Source organism: Solanum pennellii, chromosome 1 (genome assembly GCF_001406875.1).
Source record: "Solanum pennellii chromosome 1, SPENNV200".
NCBI classification, from domain to species: Eukaryota; Viridiplantae; Streptophyta; class Magnoliopsida; order Solanales; family Solanaceae; genus Solanum; species Solanum pennellii.
This window is the reverse complement of record NC_028637.1, coordinates 33,391,028-33,409,884: the sequence shown is the minus strand read 5'-3', so window position 1 is coordinate 33,409,884 and position 18,857 is coordinate 33,391,028. Positions and strand designations below refer to the sequence as shown.

The following is an 18,857-nucleotide window of genomic DNA, read 5'->3' as shown; positions in this document are numbered from 1 at the left end:
CAGAAACTGCAGAAAGTAAACTTGGCATAAATTTTTTATACAGGTTCAGATCAAAAGTGGATCTTACCTCCAGTTCCCTTGAATTGCAATGGTGTTCTCTTCATGCTTTAGAAACTTCTTGATATGAGTACAAGATTTAAGTATAGTTCCAAAAACGCCACTGAGTTTTTTTGTCTCTCTTTGATACAAAGCCTTGCCAATAATATTGTCTCTCTTGTCTATTTTTTGTTTACATAGTAAGAATACAATGTTTATTAAAAGTAGAGTAGGGAGTAGTGAGATGAATAAGACTTGTTGTACATTTTTTCTTGTTGAAGTATGATGTCCTTTTTTAGAGTCGAGACTTGAATCGTTTCACAGAAGAGATTGCAACCAAGAGATTTGATCCTTGGAAATAAGGCAAGGTATCCTTATTTTCAAGAATAAAAATTAAGGCTCATCCATGATTCAGTAGCCTTAATTGTTTGCAGATCGCCGTTGTGATCTTTTATTCTATGTAGTCGTTGAGGATTTCTCCATTCTTGTGTGATTCCTTCTTTCAGCTTTCTTGAATTATATGTGGTGAATTGAATATTGTTTCCTTTCTTGCGTGATTTCTTCTTGTAGCTTTCTCAGAATATACGTAGTTGTTGGGGATCACTTTGTTTGTTGACTATGCTTATTGAGGCTTTCATTGAGATCATTAAAATTTTCTAAATTATTTGACATTTTGTTTGATATCTTCCTCTGATTTGCAAGTCTTCCCTAATTTGTGCAATTTAGGCTTTGGCTCCTTGAATGTTGATTCTTACATGACAATCTTTCTTATATGATCCTTTCCTTTTTGGTGAGTTGAGTTATCCTGAGAAGGTAAATTGATTATCATCAAAACTATACATTAGCAATCTATACATTATTGATTTAACTAATATATTTTTTCATTGACCATCTTTATAGGTTTATGTGAATAAAAGATATATATGATGATCCATATTCAACATTCACAAATGAATTTTCAATATTATTTTGTGCAAAACTGATTATCCAAATTTTCACTTAAATTTTCTTAATTGATAATCATGTGCAACGCACAGGTGAAAAACTAGTTTACTTAAAAATTCAAAGCTCCCTCTACTAAATATTATAAGTCACTCCCTGAGAGATTAAGCAAGTGGAAATCGCAATAAAATCCTTTAAATGTTTTCAAATACATCTTTCGTCTCGTTTCCAGGTAAAAATATTTTAAATGCAGATTTCATGTGCATAATTGCAGATCTAGCCCGGTCAAAGAACTCTCAAGTGAAACACACCACACAAAAAAGTGGGTAAACACTTGTCAAATTACATTCATAATAACAAAAAACTCCAGAAAGTCCAAGGCATAAGGTCAATAAACTGATAATAATGAAGTGATAAAATCATAAAAATAACTAAAAAGGCACTCATTCAAACCAAACCAATCCAACTAATATAATTCTATGATTGATCCACCTAAAAGAATTCTAAGGATCCTACAATGGTAAATAAGATCATGTCCAATTGACGTAATAAAGCTAAATAGCTAAATGATGGAGGTATCTTATCAAATAAAATTCACACCAGTGAGGTATAGCTCCATGAAGGATTCTCTGCTATTCCATTTCCTTGAAGGGAACTGTATAGTGAGCCATGGATTGGATGATAAAAATATTTCAAGTTTGAAAGGTGGAAAAACTTAACGGGAAATATTCCAAATAGTTGTGTCTCATTAAGGTCAAGTTCTCTTAATTGGTTTAAGTTTTTAACTAGAAATTTAAAATTGTGAGGCCCTAGGTGAAGTCCATCTTGATCACGTGCATTATTTCTTAAGAGTCGTCGAACTTGCAATTTTGAAAGATGAGAGAAATTCAGAATGGATCGAACCTGACATATGCAAATCTGATAGATCAAGAGGTGTTAAGCTACAAAACTCACCAAATTTAGGTGAAATGTGAGACTGAGTGAAATCGTTACGAAACAAATCAAGCCTTTTGAGAGAGGGGAGTTAATAAAGACTACTATTGGGATAAAACTCAACATTAAGTTGGTTGCAACTAAGGTCAAGCTCAATCACTTGTCCCGTTCTTCTCTTCACAATAAAGTCCAACCCATGAGCAACACTGCTTGTATTCCATGTAAATGTCCTTGGATATGACTCAATATTTTTATTTGTTGTTTTAAAGAAACAATAAACATAAGGAGTTATGGTTAACATGTTCTTAAACTGAAGAAGAACAAGAGCTTCATCATTGTCCCAAATGAAACAAGGATGAAGACAAGACAAATAGTTGACAGAGAAAGGCATATCGAAGAAACAAGGGTTGTTGTCCATTACCAATTTTTGCATTGAAATCAAGATATCTTTGCTATATTCCTTTGTTCACCAACTTTGATGAGGTATATATAGGGAAAAAAAAGAAAACTTTAGTGTTGTCAATTGCTTATTAACTTAAACGATAGAGAACTGTAGGAAATAAAGAATGAGAAACATCGAAAAAACAAGGGAGTTTTGGGAATTGGGTTTCATCTTCTTCACTCACCGCAGTTATGATATGTGAAAACAATTAATCTGCCGTTCTTGATTTCTAAACACATGAATGCAAGTTTATCTTTGAATTCATGTATATAAGTTGGTTGTTCATAAAGCCACGCTTGGAAAATTTCAATTACTCATATTACAATTACTTGAATTTGTCTATGAAAGTTCACCTTAAATCTGCACCAAAATCCCTCTAATTCAAGATATGATCTCCTCATGATATAGATTTTTTTTTAGAAAAATAGATCCACTGAGAACAAGATCTTCACTATGGATAAACTAAACAAAAGAATAGAGTTTGTAGAGTTGAAGAAGAAATCTTACATTGTACTACCTTTATGAATGAAAAGAAAGAGGAAATGAGGAGGAGGAGGGGGAAGGAAAAAAAGAATTGGAGAATGTTATGGAGGCTACACTAGGATTGATTATGAATTATAACACAAATTTCCACAAGATAGAACTCGTAAATTTCAAATCATTAATAAAAAAACTTCATATGATGATGCTGACAAAAACTGGAAGGTCAGACCAAGGTCCTTAAACCCAAAAAGGTTTGCTTAAATTGTAGAAAGCAGTAGGAATTGTAGTACTACCTAATTGATATGTGTAGGATCCCGTTTGAATAAATGATTAATTAAAAATTTTATTTACAATCTAGAAGTTTTTGTTGTGAATTTACTACTTAGTTCAACACAATCATCCGAATGAAATAACTAAAATGAGTCAATAACAACATACTCAATATAATTCCTCAATTTGGGTGTAGGGAGGAAAGAAATTAAATGGATATTATAAATGATACCAAATGTTGCTACTATTATATAGAATGAGAAAGTAAAAATTCTTTAAATGGAATGTTTTTTTTTCAAATAGAAAGATTTCCAAGAAATGGACCCAAAAAATTATCGAATTGAAGATGGAGTGACGACAATTCTACGATTATCCAAAATCAGACAACGAAAGAGAGCCACTTATATTGTTAATTAAATTTACGCTAGAACAAGATATTGTGGAAGGTCCTATTCCAAGGTTACTCCATATATCCTACACGACACAATCCATCTAGCTCAACACCTTATAATACTTTTTATGACATCTTGTATTTTTCTTCCTCCTATCTCCTTGCACAGGAAATGTTTTCTGACATTTGATGTGAGATGTGTTTCGCTACATTTAATACTTCATCCACGTGTCATAATATTTTCATTGACATAGAAGTAACTTTAGTTGTCAATACAATGATGACCATTTTTTAAAAATCTTTATGAGTTTCCCCTTTTCACTTCATTCTTCCCTAAAATGAACTACCTTTATGCATTGTTCCTCATTGCCAACATTCATATCTTCGTCAAAAAAGCTTTTTGATGAAGGTATATAGGTTATAAAGGAGGACCAACTTAGAAAAAAGCAGTTTATTGTAGGGAAGAATGAAGTGTAGAGAGGAATCTAATATAAATTTGGTAAATAAATGGTCATCATTAAGTTGACAATCTATATTACTTCTAGGTCAATCATAATATCATTATACATTGCTGAAGTATTAAATTCAAGGGGTTCTACGAATTGTAGGTAGAATGGGTGACTATACATTGTACGAGTAGGCTTTGAAGGGGATCATAGTGAGTATTTCTAAATATTAATGACTATGTTACGAATGTTTCCTAAATGAAAAAATGGAAGAATGTGGACTCTTGTATGCTTAAATGTGATATGCATGCTGTATTTGGGTTTTATTATTAGTTAATTGCCCTTCTCTTATTTTATTAAATGTTATGCTCTTATGTATGCATATGATGAAAAGGTGGAAGGAAAGGAATGGTAAGTCCAACCTTAGTGATAGTAATGTGGTGCCTTAGTGTGGATGGTGGTATGGGACACCATCCATGCGTTGCATAAGGTGTAGCACAAGGGTTATCTAGGGTGAAGGCTAAAGGTAAAGGTAATGGTTCTTAGTATTATTTAAATGTGTTGTTATGAGTTATATGACGCTGGTACTTGTATATGATGTCTTTTATCTTATTGTTCATGATATTTCGAATGTGGCATGAAGCCATGGTTTCCAACAAAACTGTCCCATTTTGAAGCATGTTTATGCATGATCTTCATACTTAGTACATTTTTGTGCACTAACCCATATCCTTCATGTTTTTACTGAGTGTAGGTTATGGCAAGTGATTTTATATAGCTAGTTGATGTGGTTGGATTGCTTTCCTCCAAGACTTGTTATGTCCTTATGATTCAAAGATAAGACTCTATGTTACCCTATTTCTAGTAAAAGACATTTTAGTAGTTGTTCATTTGTAAAGGGTTGTGTCCCAAGTACATTTAAATTAGGCTTTAGGATGGCCATGTGAGATTAAGACTTCCTCTATACTTAAAGTTTTATATTGAATGAAATTTTAAATATTTTAGACTTAAAATGAGTTTTTAATACCACACTATTTCAATATCGAATGCAATGCATGATATGCGACTTGTATGAGACCCCTTCGTGGTCAATATGTCATGATGCGACTTGGCAGTGCTCTCAGGTCGTGACAATGAGGACTCACCAAAACCGTGGAGAGAATAAATCAAAGCTTTACACAATGGGAATAGTACACCTCAACAACCAGGACGTACATTTGTAGAAAAATGTAGAAAATAGGGGTTACTCCAAAAATGCACTAAGTATGATAGTCATGCACAAAATCCTTGACAATATACAAAAAAGGATATTTAGTTGAAATCATGAATTTTATCAAGATTAAGTGTCATCATGCACATTTTTGAAGAACATAAGTCAACCATTTCACAAGAAACCCCAAGCCATACTTGTGCAGTGCATAGATAAGATCCTAAAATCTTATTGATTACTAAGTATAACTTTTTGGTCACCAAAATCATACATATCATGCTTCATATTCATCATAGTCAACACTTATAAACATGGAAACATTCATGTTCATTAAATCATACTAAGGAAACCTTCCATAGCAACAATTCATATTAAACATACATAATTCATTGGTATTCACAGTATTTAGGACTTTCTAATTAGCCATAGTTATAGTTAATGTGCATGTCCTTGTAGTAGTTTGTAAGACCCCGAAGATGACCTAGGATAACTAGAGTCTAACATGTTGGTATTGATGGTATAAGGTCTTAAATATGTTAAATATATGGTATAGAGTCAGTATCTAAAGTAATAGGAGTTTTGGAAGTCAAACGTCAAGGGACGACCAAGACGTTCGACGATTAAGTCACCTATGTGCCTCATATGTCATTATATGTGTTTATGGGTGTTTCATGAGTTTTTAAGGTTCTTAAATGAGTTATTATAGCATGTATAGGCATTTTTAGAGTTTCGAGGAGTTTGGAGGTCAAACGACCAAGAACGTCCAAGGCGTTCGAAAGATATGCCTTGAGTCGACCTTTTACGTCTAGGCGAGTTTCGTTGAGTTTTACGTGTAAGTTTTAGATGAAATTCATTTAAGAGGTTTTAAAATTATATACTACCATCTTTGGATTGGAAACGTCCGGGAAATTATCCGCAAGGACCATCAAAGGGTCCTTGAGGAAGGACCCAAACCTGTTGCCAAAAAAGTCCCAGGCAGACCTTGGCGACGAAGCAGTCAACGACCCATTTGCTTGATGAGGCCCCGTCGAGGGTCCTGTCGTGGGGGAATTAACCAAGGAAGAATTTTGGAACTTTGGACAGCCACTGTAGCCACCAACGGAGGGTTGTGCCACCCCGTCGTGGCTGTGACGCCCTGTCAAGGCTAGGCGTCGCACGCACATGTGCTCCTGCGCAGGCTGCTGTCCACTTAGGCGTGAATTGGTTAATTTACCCCACTTCTAAATTAAGTCATTGGGGGTTTATTAAGGGTCTTTTTTGTATTTTAATTAAGTATATAAAGGGTAAACACCTTAAAGACTTCATTCTTCCAAATTGAAAACCCAAAACTCTTAGAAAAATCCCAAAGACTCCATTAAAGTGCAAATTGAAGAAGCAGCTCAGTGTGGGGTTTTCAGTGGAAATTATTCATCAAAGTTAAGAAGTATCATCCTTGAGGTATTACTTTTGATCCTTGAAACTTGTTTCATCAAGGAGCCCAACTCTCAAGATGTTTTTCAAAGTTTTCTAAAGTGAATTGTCCAATTTCGGGATTCTACAATGGGTTCTTGCATAAATGATTTCTAAACATTGAATCATGATCTAATTGATATTGTATTGATGATTTCAACATAAATTACCTATGATCCCATGTAAATTGATGAACCCTAGTTTTGACTACTTATTGGGTTACTTGATATTTAGCTAATATTGTTGAATTGTTATGTAGTTTCTTATGGGCTTTCTAATGATATAAGAATTGTATTCAATTGATATTTAATTGATCTTAGATTGTTAAACCTAGATTGATTTGATGTAGATTCATTGAGTTTTATGGTTATTGCTTTGAATTATTGTTCATGGCCATGGGTAAGGGTCTTGTGATGTTGAATTGGTTGATTTGGCATTGAATTGAAGTGTGGAAGAGGGGATGAAGGTATGATGCCCCATTTTCAATAATTTGATATTAATTATACCTCGATTCTATTGTGATTGGTATGGTCCACTTATGGTGGCGGTGTTCTGTGCTTTACTTGCAATTGACGTGTCCTTGTCGGCGTTACTTTATGCAATATGATGAGCATGGCCTTATGGGGAACTACTTAAAGTAATGTGTCTATTTGTGTAGTTTATGATGTGAAGCATGACATCATCTATCTACATGTGAAGTCATATGTGTGTTCTTCTACTTATGTTGCCTTAAGTGATCATGTTAGACTATGACTTTGACATTATGAGTACAGTGTTAGGGTTAAGTCTTGGTTATTCCTACTTGGATTTGTGAGTCAATGTGGAGTACATTCATGATGTTATAATGATATATAGGATGACTTGAAGATGTTAGTTGTTTCTAGGTGTTTCTAGAATGACTTGCATTATGAGTTCAAGTGAAGTATGTGATGTCTTGTCTTGGTTGACTTGTATATCTTGCTTGACGTATATATGATTATGAATATGTGATGTCTTGATTTATGGTGTTAGAACTCTTAGTCTTGAATATATGAGGGACATGTGACTTCAAATGATGATATGAGAGTCTATTATGTGAAAACCTTGACTTAAGGGTAAGGTTAAGATTGTTGAAGCATAAGCCGTAATGGTATCTTTCAAAGTAAAGGAATGATGGACTTAAGATTAGTTTGCTGGAACGACATCATATTAATCATTAGGAAAGGCAATATGAGCTTCTTGTCTCCATTGTGAGGTAGCTCTAGTGGACCTTCCTTGGTAGGGTAAATGTGATTGGGTTATGAACTTCTTATGGAACCCTTTTATGTGAACCTAATGTATGAATTACTCTATGAGAACGAAGGCTAGCTCTGATTGAGTATGTTAAGGGAAAGTAGTTCTAGATAAGTATGAGACTAGATTACAAAGTATGCCCTTCATATTCCTTAACCATGTGCCTACATGGGATTTGTCTGAGTTCTACCATTGGCAAGTAGAACAACCTCATCGGAGTAGTATAGAACTCCAGATTCCACGTCTTGCTATCATGGTGTTTGTCAGTTATTGCCTATTCTCAACATATGGAATATCTATTAGCATTATTGGAGTATATGGATTTTAGGTGGTGGTATGGGACGCTATCTAGACTTTGCATAATAGACTTTGAAGGTGTTATGTGGAGTTCCTAAGTCTTGTCCAAGACCATTATTTGAATGTTCTTTATGTGATGTATGAGTCTTAATGAACTAATGAACTAATGACTTACTTTATGGATTGTGTAAAAGGAATAAGTACCTATCTATAGTATTTAAGGGTTGCCTAGTTAAGGTGTGAAGGGGGCATAGGAATGGTTACTTCGTATCTTACCTAGATGAGTCTTAAGAATGACTCTAATTAGGGAAGATGTTGGCTATGTGGACATGATCCGAACTTAGGAAGTCATAAGGATTATTTAGATAGTCTTGAAGAGGTCAATCATGAATGTTATCTTCTTGACCTACTTATGTAAGTCTTTTAATAGCCTTTGATGAGGAAATGTTCTAGTGTCTATATTTTAATATGATTGATGTCTGGAAGTGTGTATATGACTCATTATATGTAATCCTAAGGGTCGTTTAGGCACATCTAGAGAGGGTTTATGGGTGGTCTCTCTTTGTGTGACTTAAGTGAATCTTAGGATAGCTTTGAGTGAGAAGATTACATTCTAAAGGGTGTCTAAAATGATGAACAAAGTGCTTCACTGTACAGTGAATTAATTCACTGTCATAGTGAATGAGGTTACTGTAAAGTGACTTTTAAAAATGCTATTTTTGGTTAAGTGTTTTCTTATGTGTTCCTTAATTCCTAAATGATGTTCTTATGATTATAATATGTTATTTGAATGAAAAGATGTATATTTTCAATAAATGTCTAGTTTCATGATTTATGCATAAAGTCATACTTAGTACATGTGGTTTTACTAATTCCATGCTTTTATCTATCTATATAGTTCTTTGTAGGTTAGGAGCTTTGAGAAGTGAAGACTTGGACTTAGAAGATTGTTCAAGAGAAGTTGAAGTATGTCCTCACTTGACTCGAGGGAATATATGTATTTTATGTTTTCATTCAAAGTATTGTAATAGACTAAGTATTTCTATATTCGTATTTTTAAGCATGTGCCGTGTCCCAAGTATTCTTGTGTCTTAAGATGATGAGATTGAGACTTAGTATTTCCTATTACTTTTATATGAAAGAGATTTTGAAGACTATATTATGTTTTTTGAATTTTTTTAATTCCGCATTAATTTTCACTATGTATATGCAATGAATGATATGAAAGAGCTTTTCTTATACCGCTGAGAGGTCGAGGACGCCGATTACAATCCAAGATTGTACCCTAACTTCTAGGGTATGGTTTCGGGTTGTGAGAAGCTTAGTATCAGAGCATAGGATGGTGGAAGTAGTTTTTGGCATCAAGAAGTCTCATCAAGTCATGTCTAGTAGAGCCTTGACCATCGGTGTGAGTCGCGACAAATCTATGGGCGAGAGGCTATAGGACGATAGAGTTTCCCTCCATTTCTACTCAAATGTCGTGCGGTAGAGTAAATGTTATGATTATACTTCTTATGAGTTTCCTTGTGTTTTCTAGGAGATGAATACTAGAAGGATAGCCGCTAGAAGGTTGGAAGAGGAGAGGGTGAATGAGGAGGTTCCCCCTCAAGTTGAGCAAGTTCCTCAAGGTGGGAAAGGAGTTCAAGGTGCTCAAGATGCCCAAGTGCCTCCCCAACGTGATCTATTCCTAATGTGGAACGAGGTATTGAGGTTCCGAAGATGTCTAATAGGGAGATTAGAGAGGCTTTGATTGCTATAGCCCGAGCCGTGACTATGCAAGCTAATTTGAATATGATGCCTAGGGTTGTGGAGAGCACTAAGACATCTAGGTTGAGAGATTTTGTGAGGATGAATCCTCCTATCTTTCTTGGCTCTAAGGTAAATGAGGATCCCCAAGAGTTTCATGATGGAGTGTTCAAAGTTTTGAGTGCTATTGGGGTTACATCTAGGTAGAAGGCGGAGTTGGTTTCGTACCAATTGAAGGATGTTTCTCAAATTTGGCATCTCAATGGAAGGATAATAGGCCAGAAGGATCGGGTCCTATTGAATAGGAAGAATTTATGGAAGCTTTTCTTGGTATGTACTTTCCCCGAGAGAGGAGAGAAATTAAGGTGGAGGAGTTTATCAATCTCAAGCAAGGCAATATGAGTGTTGAGGAGTAATTTTTGAAATTCTCAACTTTGTCTAGGTATTCCCCTTCTCTTGTGTCCAATCCAAGAGATGAAATGAGTCGTTTGTGACGGGGGTAGCCGACTTAGTGGTGGAAGAATGTCGCACTGCTATGTTACATGATGATATGACCCTAGCTAGACTCATGGTGTATGCACAATCAATTGAAGATTCTAAATTTAGGAGGATGGCAAGAAGTATGGAAAGGAGTGGTGCTAGTGATCAAGAGCAAACTAGGTTTCAGAAGAAGGTTCAATCTCAAGGAGAATCTAGGAGTGTTAAATTCAAGGTTGAGAAAGGAGGTGGTTCCAAGGACGGCAAGCCTACTTTTGCGAATTGTGGCAAGAAACATTATGGTGAGTGTCTATTGAGTATCGAGAGTTGCTTTTGGTTGTGGTAATGATGGGCACAAAGTGAGAGATTGTCCTATGATTGCTTCTAGAGGTAGAGAGGGTAAGCAAGTTGCTCCTAGTGTTCAAAAAGATGATGCTTCAACAAAGAGGTGTTTCTATGCACTCCGTTCTAGGGTGGAGAAGCCGGATGAGAAGGAGAGTGATGATGATGTTGGTAAGTTCTCTTTCTTTTGTTATGATATGACTTCCTTCTAAGTGAGGCAGTATGGATTGTAGTGGGATAGAAGTCCTAGAAATTATTGCTTGTGCATGATGTTTAGGAGTTTGGTTGAAATTGAATTTCATTAACTTCTTGATTTGCGTGTTTTATTGAGTTATGATTATGTTGTAAGATGTGCTTATAGGATGTTACTTTGCATATTAGCATGTTTATATCATGAATTGCCTAAAATTTGGATTTTTGAAAATTTGATAAAATCACTTTAACATTGCAAACCAGTTCACTGTATTATTTTGTGAAAAATGACTATTTGATTCTTTGATCTAAAATTGTTGTAATATGGTTAGAACTGATGTATATAAGTATAATAACGATTATAAAATGAGTTTTTACTATTTGGAATGAAGCATGTGAATTTGGTAGCATAATGAGTTATAGAATTGTTTTCTAGTTTCTTGTTGTATTGTGAATTTCTTGACTATCTGAAATTGATTTTTTGTTGTGATTATGTGTTGTATAGCATGGTTATTAGCTTCTAGATGAGTCTCTAATCTTGGAAGTGTTCGGAGAGGGGCAAGTGTCATTCGAAGATGAATGTTGTCCAAGTGGGGGAGATTGTAAGACCCCGAAGATGATATAGGTTAAATAGAGCCTAAAATGTTGGTCTTGATGGTATAAGGTACTAAATATGTTTAATATATGGTATAGAGGCAGTATCTAAAGTATTAGGTGTATTTGAAGTCAAATGTCAAGGGACGACCAAGACGTTCGACGACTAAGTCACCTATGTGCCTCATATGTGATTCTATGTGTTTATATGTGTTACATGAGGTTGTAAGGTACTTAAATTAGTTATTATATCATGTATAGCCAGTGTTTAGAGTTTTGAGAAAGTTGGAGGTCAAACAACCAAGAACATCCAAGGCGTTCGAAAGATATGCCTTGAGTCGACCTTGTACGTGTAGGCGAGTTTCATTGAGTTTTACGTGTTCGTTTTGGATGAAATTCATGTTAGAGGTTTTAAAATTATATACGATCATATTTGGGTTGGAAACGTCCGGGAAATTATCCCCAAGGACCATCAAAGGGTCCTTCAGAAGGACCCAAACCTGTTGCCAAAAAATTCCCAGGCAGACCTTAGCGACGGAGCAGTCAACGACCCGTTGGCCTGATGACGCCCCGTAGAGGGTCCTGTCGTGGGGGAATTAACCAAGGGTGAATTTTGGAACTTTTTCCAGCCACTGTAGCGACTAATGGAGGGCTGTGACACCCAGTCGTGGCTATGACGCCCCGTCAAGTCCAGGCGTCGCACGCACCTCTGTTCCTGCGCAGGCTGATGTCCACTTAGGGTTGAATTGGTAAATTTAACCCACGTTTAAATTAACTAGCGGTTTATTAAGGGTCTTTTGGGTATTTTTAATTAAGTATATAAAGGGTAAACACCTTAAAGACTTCATTCTTCTAAATTTAAAACCCAAAACTCTATGAAAAATCCCAAAGACTCTATTAAAGTCCAAATTGAAGAAGCAGCTTGGTGTGTGGGGTTTTGAGTGGAAATTCTTTATCAAAGTGAAGAATTATCATCCTTAAGGTATGGATTTTGATTCTTGAACATTTTTTCATCAAGGAGCCCAACTCTCAAGATGTTTTTCAAAGTTTTCTAAAGTGAATTGTCCAATTTGGGGATCTACAATGGGTTCTTGCATAAATAATTTCTAAACATTGAATTATGATCTAATTGATATTGTATTGATGATTTCAACCTAAATTATGTATGAACCCATGTAAATTGATGAATCCTAGTTTTGACTACTTATTGGGTTACTTGATATTAATCTAATATTGTTGAATTGTTATGTAGTTTCTTATGGGCTTTCTAATGATATAAGAATTGTATTCAATTGATATCTAATTTATCTTAGATTGTTAATCCTAGATTTAATTGATGTAGATTCATTGAGTTTTATGGTTATTGCTTTGAATTATTGTTCATGGTCATGGGTAAGGGCCTTGTGATGTCGAATTGGTTGATTTGGCATCGAATTGAAGTTTGGAAGAGGGGATGAAGGTATGCTGCCCCATTTTCATTAAGTTGATATAAATTATACTTCGATTCTATTGTCATTGGTATGGTTCACTTATGGTTGCGGTGTTATGTGTTTTACTTGCAATTGACGTGGCCTTGTTGGCGTTACTTTATGCAAAATGATGAGCATGACCTTATAGGCATCTACTTGAAGTAATGTGGCTATTTTTTAGTCGATTATGTGAAGCATGACATTAACTATCTACATGTGAAGTCATATGTGTGTTCTTCTACTTATGTTGCCTAAAGTGATCATGTTAGACTACGACTTTGACATTATGAGTACAGTGTTAGGGTTAAGTCTTGGTTATTCCTACTTGTCTTTGTTAGTCTATGTGGAGTAAATTAATGATGTTAAGATGATATATAGGATGACTTGAAGATGTTAGGTTGTTTCTAGATGTTTCTAGAATGACTTGCATTATGAGTTCAAGTGAAGTATGTGATGTCTTTTCTTTGTTGACTTCTATATCTTGCTTGATGTATATATGATTATGAATATGTGATGTCTTGATTTAGGGTGTTAAAACTCTTAGTCTTGAATATATGAATGGCATGTGACTTTAAATGATGATATGAGAGGTAAGGTTTATATTGTTAAAGCGTAAGCCGTAATGGTATCCTTCAAAGTAAAGAAATGATGGACTTAAGGTTAGTTGGCTAGAACGCCGTCATATTAATCCTTAGGAAAGGCATCATGAGCTTCCTGTCTCCATTGTGACCTAGCCCTAGTGTACCTTCCTTGGTAGGGTAAATGTGATTGGGTTATGAACTTGTTATGGAACCCTTTTATGTGAACCTAATGTATGAATTACTCTTTGAGAACGAAGGCTAGCACCGAGTGAGTATGATAAGGGAAAGTTGTTCTCGTTAAGTATGAGAATAGATTACAAAGTATGCCCTTCATATTCCTTAACCATGTGCCTACATGGGATGTGTCTAAGTTCTATCATTGGCAAGTAGAACAACCTCATCGGAGTAGTATAGAACTCCGGATTGCATATCTTGCTATCATGGTCTATGTCTATTATTTCCTATTCTAATCATATGGAATACCTACTAGCATTAGAGGAGTTTATGGAGTTTAGGTAGTGGTATGGGATGCTATCTAGACATTGCACAATAGACTTTAAAGGTGTTATGTGGATTTCCTAGGTCTTGTCCAAGACCATTATTTGAATGTCCTTTATGTGATGTATGAGTCTTAATGAACTAATAAACTAATGACTTATGTTATGGATTGTGTAAAAGGAATAAGTACCTATCTAGAGTAGTTAAGGATTGTCTAGTTAAGGTGTGAAGGGTGCATAGGAATGGTCACTTCGTTTCTTACCTAGATGAATCTTAAGAATGACTCTAATTAGGGAAGATGTTGATTATGTGGACATGATCCAAACTTAGGAAGTTATAAGGATTATTTAGGTAGTCTTGAAGAGGTCAAGCATGGACGTTATCTTCTTGACTTACTCAAGTAAGTCTTTTGATAGCCTTTTTTGGGGAAATGTCATAGTGTCTATATGTTAATATGTTTGTTGTCCTGAAGTGTGTATGTGACTCATTATAATTAATCCTAAGGGTCGTTTAGGCAAATCTAGAGAGGGTGTATGGGCTGTTTCTCTTTGTGTGACTTAAGTGAATCTTAGGATAGCTTTGAGTGAGAAGATTACATGCTAAAGGGTGTCTAAAATGATGAACAAAGTGCTTCACTGTACAGTGAATTAATTCACTGTAACAGTGAATGAGGTTACTGTTAAGTGACTTCTAAAAATGCTATTTTTTGTTAAGTGTTTTCTTATGTGTTCCTTAATTCCTAAATGATATTCTTATGATTATAAAATGATATTTAAATTAAAGGGGAAAGGGTCAAATATGCCCCTAAACTATTCGAAAAGGTCTAGATATACCCTCCGTTTAAAGTTTGGTTCACTCATGCCCTCGCCGTCCAACTTTTGGTCCAAATATGCCCTTATGGGCGTTAGTTGCCATGTTGGACATATCCAACTCATTTTTCATTTATTTAAATGCCACATGGCATTGCCATGTCATTTTGACTTTACCACATAACATTTATATGAAAATGGAAAGATATTCGGACTCATAAACGCCTAATCCGACCCATAAATCAACTCCTTTTAAATACACTATCCGACCTATTTTTAACAATTTTGTTTAATTTTTACTTATGCGGTAAATCCCGAAAATGAGTAATTGATTAATAAAAAAATAGGAAAAATATGAAAAAAAATATAAAATTAACGCCAAAAATTCACAAATAAATATAGTAACCTTAAATCTAACATTTCAATTTTTTTTAATTTTTTATTTTTCGATAAATCTCGAAAATGAGTAATTGATTAATAAAAACTATGAAAAGTATGAAAAAAAATATAAATTAACTCCAAAAGTTCACAAATAAATATAATAACATTTCAATCTACAATTTTTTTAAAATTTTTATATTTTTCTGCAAATCCCGAAAATGAGTAATTTATTAATGAAAAGAGAAAAATATGAAAACAAAAAAAAAATTTACGTCAAAATTTAAAAAATAAATATAGTAACCTTAAATTCAATAATTTCAACATTTTTTTTTATATTTTTTTCATATTTTTCTATTTTTTATTTGTGAATTTTTTGCTTAATTTTTATATTTTTTCATATTTTTTGTTAATAAACTCATATTTGGGATTTGTCGAAAAAATTAAGAATTAAAAAAATGTTGAAATTGTTGAATTTAAGGTTACTGTATTTATTTTTTAATTTTTGGCGTTAATTTTATTTTTTCACACTTTTTATTAATTAATTAATCATTTCGGGATTTATCGAATAAAATAATAATTTTTAAAAAAAGTGTTTAAATTGAATTCATGGTTACTATAATTATTTGTGAATTTTTGGCGTTAATTTTATACTTTTTTCATATTTTCCTATTTTTTTATTAATCGATTACTCATTTTCGGAATTTATCGAAAAAATAAAAAATAAACAAAATTGTTGAAAATTGGTCGGATAATTTATTTAAAAGGGGGTTGATTTATGGGTAGGAGGAGGTGTTTCTGAGTCCTAATATCTTTCCATTTTCATATAAATGGTATGTGGTAAGGTGAAAATGACAAGGCAATTCCATGTGGCATTTAAAGAAATGAAAAATGAGTTGGATATGTCCAACATGGCAACTAACGCCCATAAGGGCATATTTGGACCAAAAGTTGGACGGCGAGGGCATGAGTGAACCAAACTTTAAACGGAGGGTATATCTAGACCTTTTCGAATAGTTTAGGGGCATATTTGACCCTTTTCCCTAAATTAAAAGATGCATATTTCTAATAAATGTCCATTTTTCATGATTTTTATGCATAAAGCCATACTTAGTACATGTGGTTGTACTAACTCCATGCTTTTATCTATCTATATAGTTCTTGTTAGGTGAGGAGCTTTGAGAAGTAAAGACTTGGACTTAGAAGATCGTTCAAGAGAAGTTGAAGTATGACCTCACTTGACTCGAGGTCATATATGTCTTTAATGTTTTCATTCAAAGTATTGTAATAGACTAAATTGGTCGTGTCCCAAGTATTCTTGTGTCTTAAGATGATGAGATTGAGACGGAGCATTTCCTATTACTTTTATATGAAAGAGATTTTGAAGACTATATTATGTTTTGTGAAAAGTTTTAATTCCGCACAACTTTTCACTATGTATATGCAATGAATGATATGAAAGGGCTTGTCTTATATCTCCGAGAGGTCGACGATGCCGGTTACAATCCAAGATTGTACCCTAACTTCTAGGGTATGGTTTCGTGTTGTGACATAGTTCATATTCTTGTCATGTACAGAAATATAGCCATAACCAACATAGACCATGTAAGCTTCATGGAATCCGGTGTCATGCACCCACACCGAAAAGAGGTGTCCTAATTGCCTAAGGTAGAACTCATGTGATAGCCTAGGTGGATCCACTAGCTAACGACCTATATGGGCACATAGTTACAAGATAGGTAGATTTCTTCTAGAAATTCAAACTAGGTGACATAAAAGGTTTCCATCTAATGAGATAAGTGTTTTAGGAACCCGGAATGACTTGTGTTAAAGGAACCCATTGGAAAGCCAGGCTAACTAGCGTAAAATCTTCTATCTCATATTCATATCCATTCATGGTAAGCATAATTTCCTTTAAATTCGTGTTAATTCTTAACTTAGGTTCATGTTCACAAAATAATGCCTTAACATTCAAACCAACTTGGTATCATGATAACTCATAGATTCAATAGGTGAGAATAGACTTTGAACCTTAGAATCATTTATATGTGAGTAATCTTTTCACATCATGTTAATAGCGTGTTCGTGAGAATAGTCATTCATTCAATACAAAAATAGTATCATAATATAGAAATTTCATGCATAATCATGTGTAAGGGTATATGGGAGATTGACCTTTCAATCAATACCACAATTACACCATCATCTTTGAATCTTCATTCTCAAAATAATTCTTGAAACACCTGCATAATTCTCATAATTTACCCTTCAAGAATCATGAATTACATTAAGCCCAACATCTAGAATTTCTACATTAGATATGGATAATAACATAATCTAATCAATTCAATTCATCTAAACAAAACCCATTTACATGCTTCTAAAATCAATGAATCCACATTATGATCACAATTTAGCAATATATGGAATCGATGGGTTCTTGGGGGAATTTCACCATAAATAAACCTCTATTCATCAATTCAATCATAACACAACATAATTCAACCATTGAAATTGTTTTTGAAGAGAACCCATGTCATTAGAATAAAACCCTAACTTTTAGGGAAATTGTATGATTTGAAATCTAGTTTTGAAGGGGCTCCATGGGTGAAATCCACCCATAGATGAAAACAATCATACCTTGATGAATCTTCAAAGAACATTATGAAAAAAACCTTTGATTTCTTCAATCCCAAGATTCAGTTTTACACTTCTTCTTCTTGGGATTTCAGAGAGAAATATTGTGACAAGGTTGAACTTTTGATTTTTAATTTGGGTCTCTGTGAAAATGTTTTACTTTTGGTGAATATTGATTTAAAATACCATATATATTTATTTAAAAAAATATAAAATGGACCAACTTTAAAAGGAATTCAAATTGGAATAACCAAAAATACCCCTTTCCCCATGTGTGGATTGCCTATGTGCCTAAGGCAAAGTCCACGACGGTTTCTATGAATACTGGACCCTTCCACGTGCCGTGGTCCCTCACGTAGACTTTTGCCTTTTTTTGTGGAGTAATGGAATGGTGCACGAGGTCTCTTCACGGGCAGTGGATGTGTCCACGTGTCATGGTCCCTCACGTGAACTATGACTCTTGCCCAAACAGATAAGGCAATCTTCACGAGGGGTCTTCACGGGTAGAAAAACCCTCCACTTTCCGCAAACCCTCATGTGGACTTGACCTTTAACCTAAACGACAAAGGCATTCGTGCACGAGGGCTGTCCAAGGGTGGTGAAGGTTGTCACGCCTCGTGAATCCTCACGTGGACTTGCTTCCTTGCCTACACGGCTAAGGCATTAGTCCACGAGGCATTCTAGGTGCAGTTAAGGATTTCACGCTCCGTGAAGCCTCAAGTAAACGATGCATTTCACCCACACAAATATGGCAGAGTCCACGAGTGCTTTTCACGCGAAGTGAAGGCTTTCACCTAGCGTAAAGCCTCGTGTGGACAGTATACTTAGCCAATTTTTGTGGGCTAAATTAAGGTCCTCCTCAAGGACCCTTGGTTGTTACTTGTTGGGTCATACTTTGACATTTATCCCCTAAATCTTTATTCTAGATACGGGTAGCAATTTTATAACTCTAAACTACACATA

General features: G+C 34.6%; 2 long non-coding RNA genes across 2 annotated transcripts in view; one reads left to right on the top strand and one right to left on the bottom strand.

Moving 5' to 3' along the window:
* Nucleotides 1-5,418, top strand: part of LOC107030374 — a 33,018-nt gene extending 27,600 nt beyond the window's left edge. The window contains exon 3 of the long non-coding RNA XR_001458098.2: nucleotides 4,698-5,418. This is a non-coding gene — a long non-coding RNA (uncharacterized LOC107030374). The remainder of the gene's footprint in view (nucleotides 1-4,697) is intronic.
* Nucleotides 39-18,038, bottom strand: LOC114075595. Its single transcript, XR_003575946.1, has 2 exons — nucleotides 17,433-18,038; nucleotides 39-841 (listed from the first exon to the last, which is right to left on the bottom strand). It is a non-coding gene; the product is annotated as an uncharacterized LOC114075595 (long non-coding RNA).
* Between the last annotated feature and the right edge of the window lie 819 nt (nucleotides 18,039-18,857).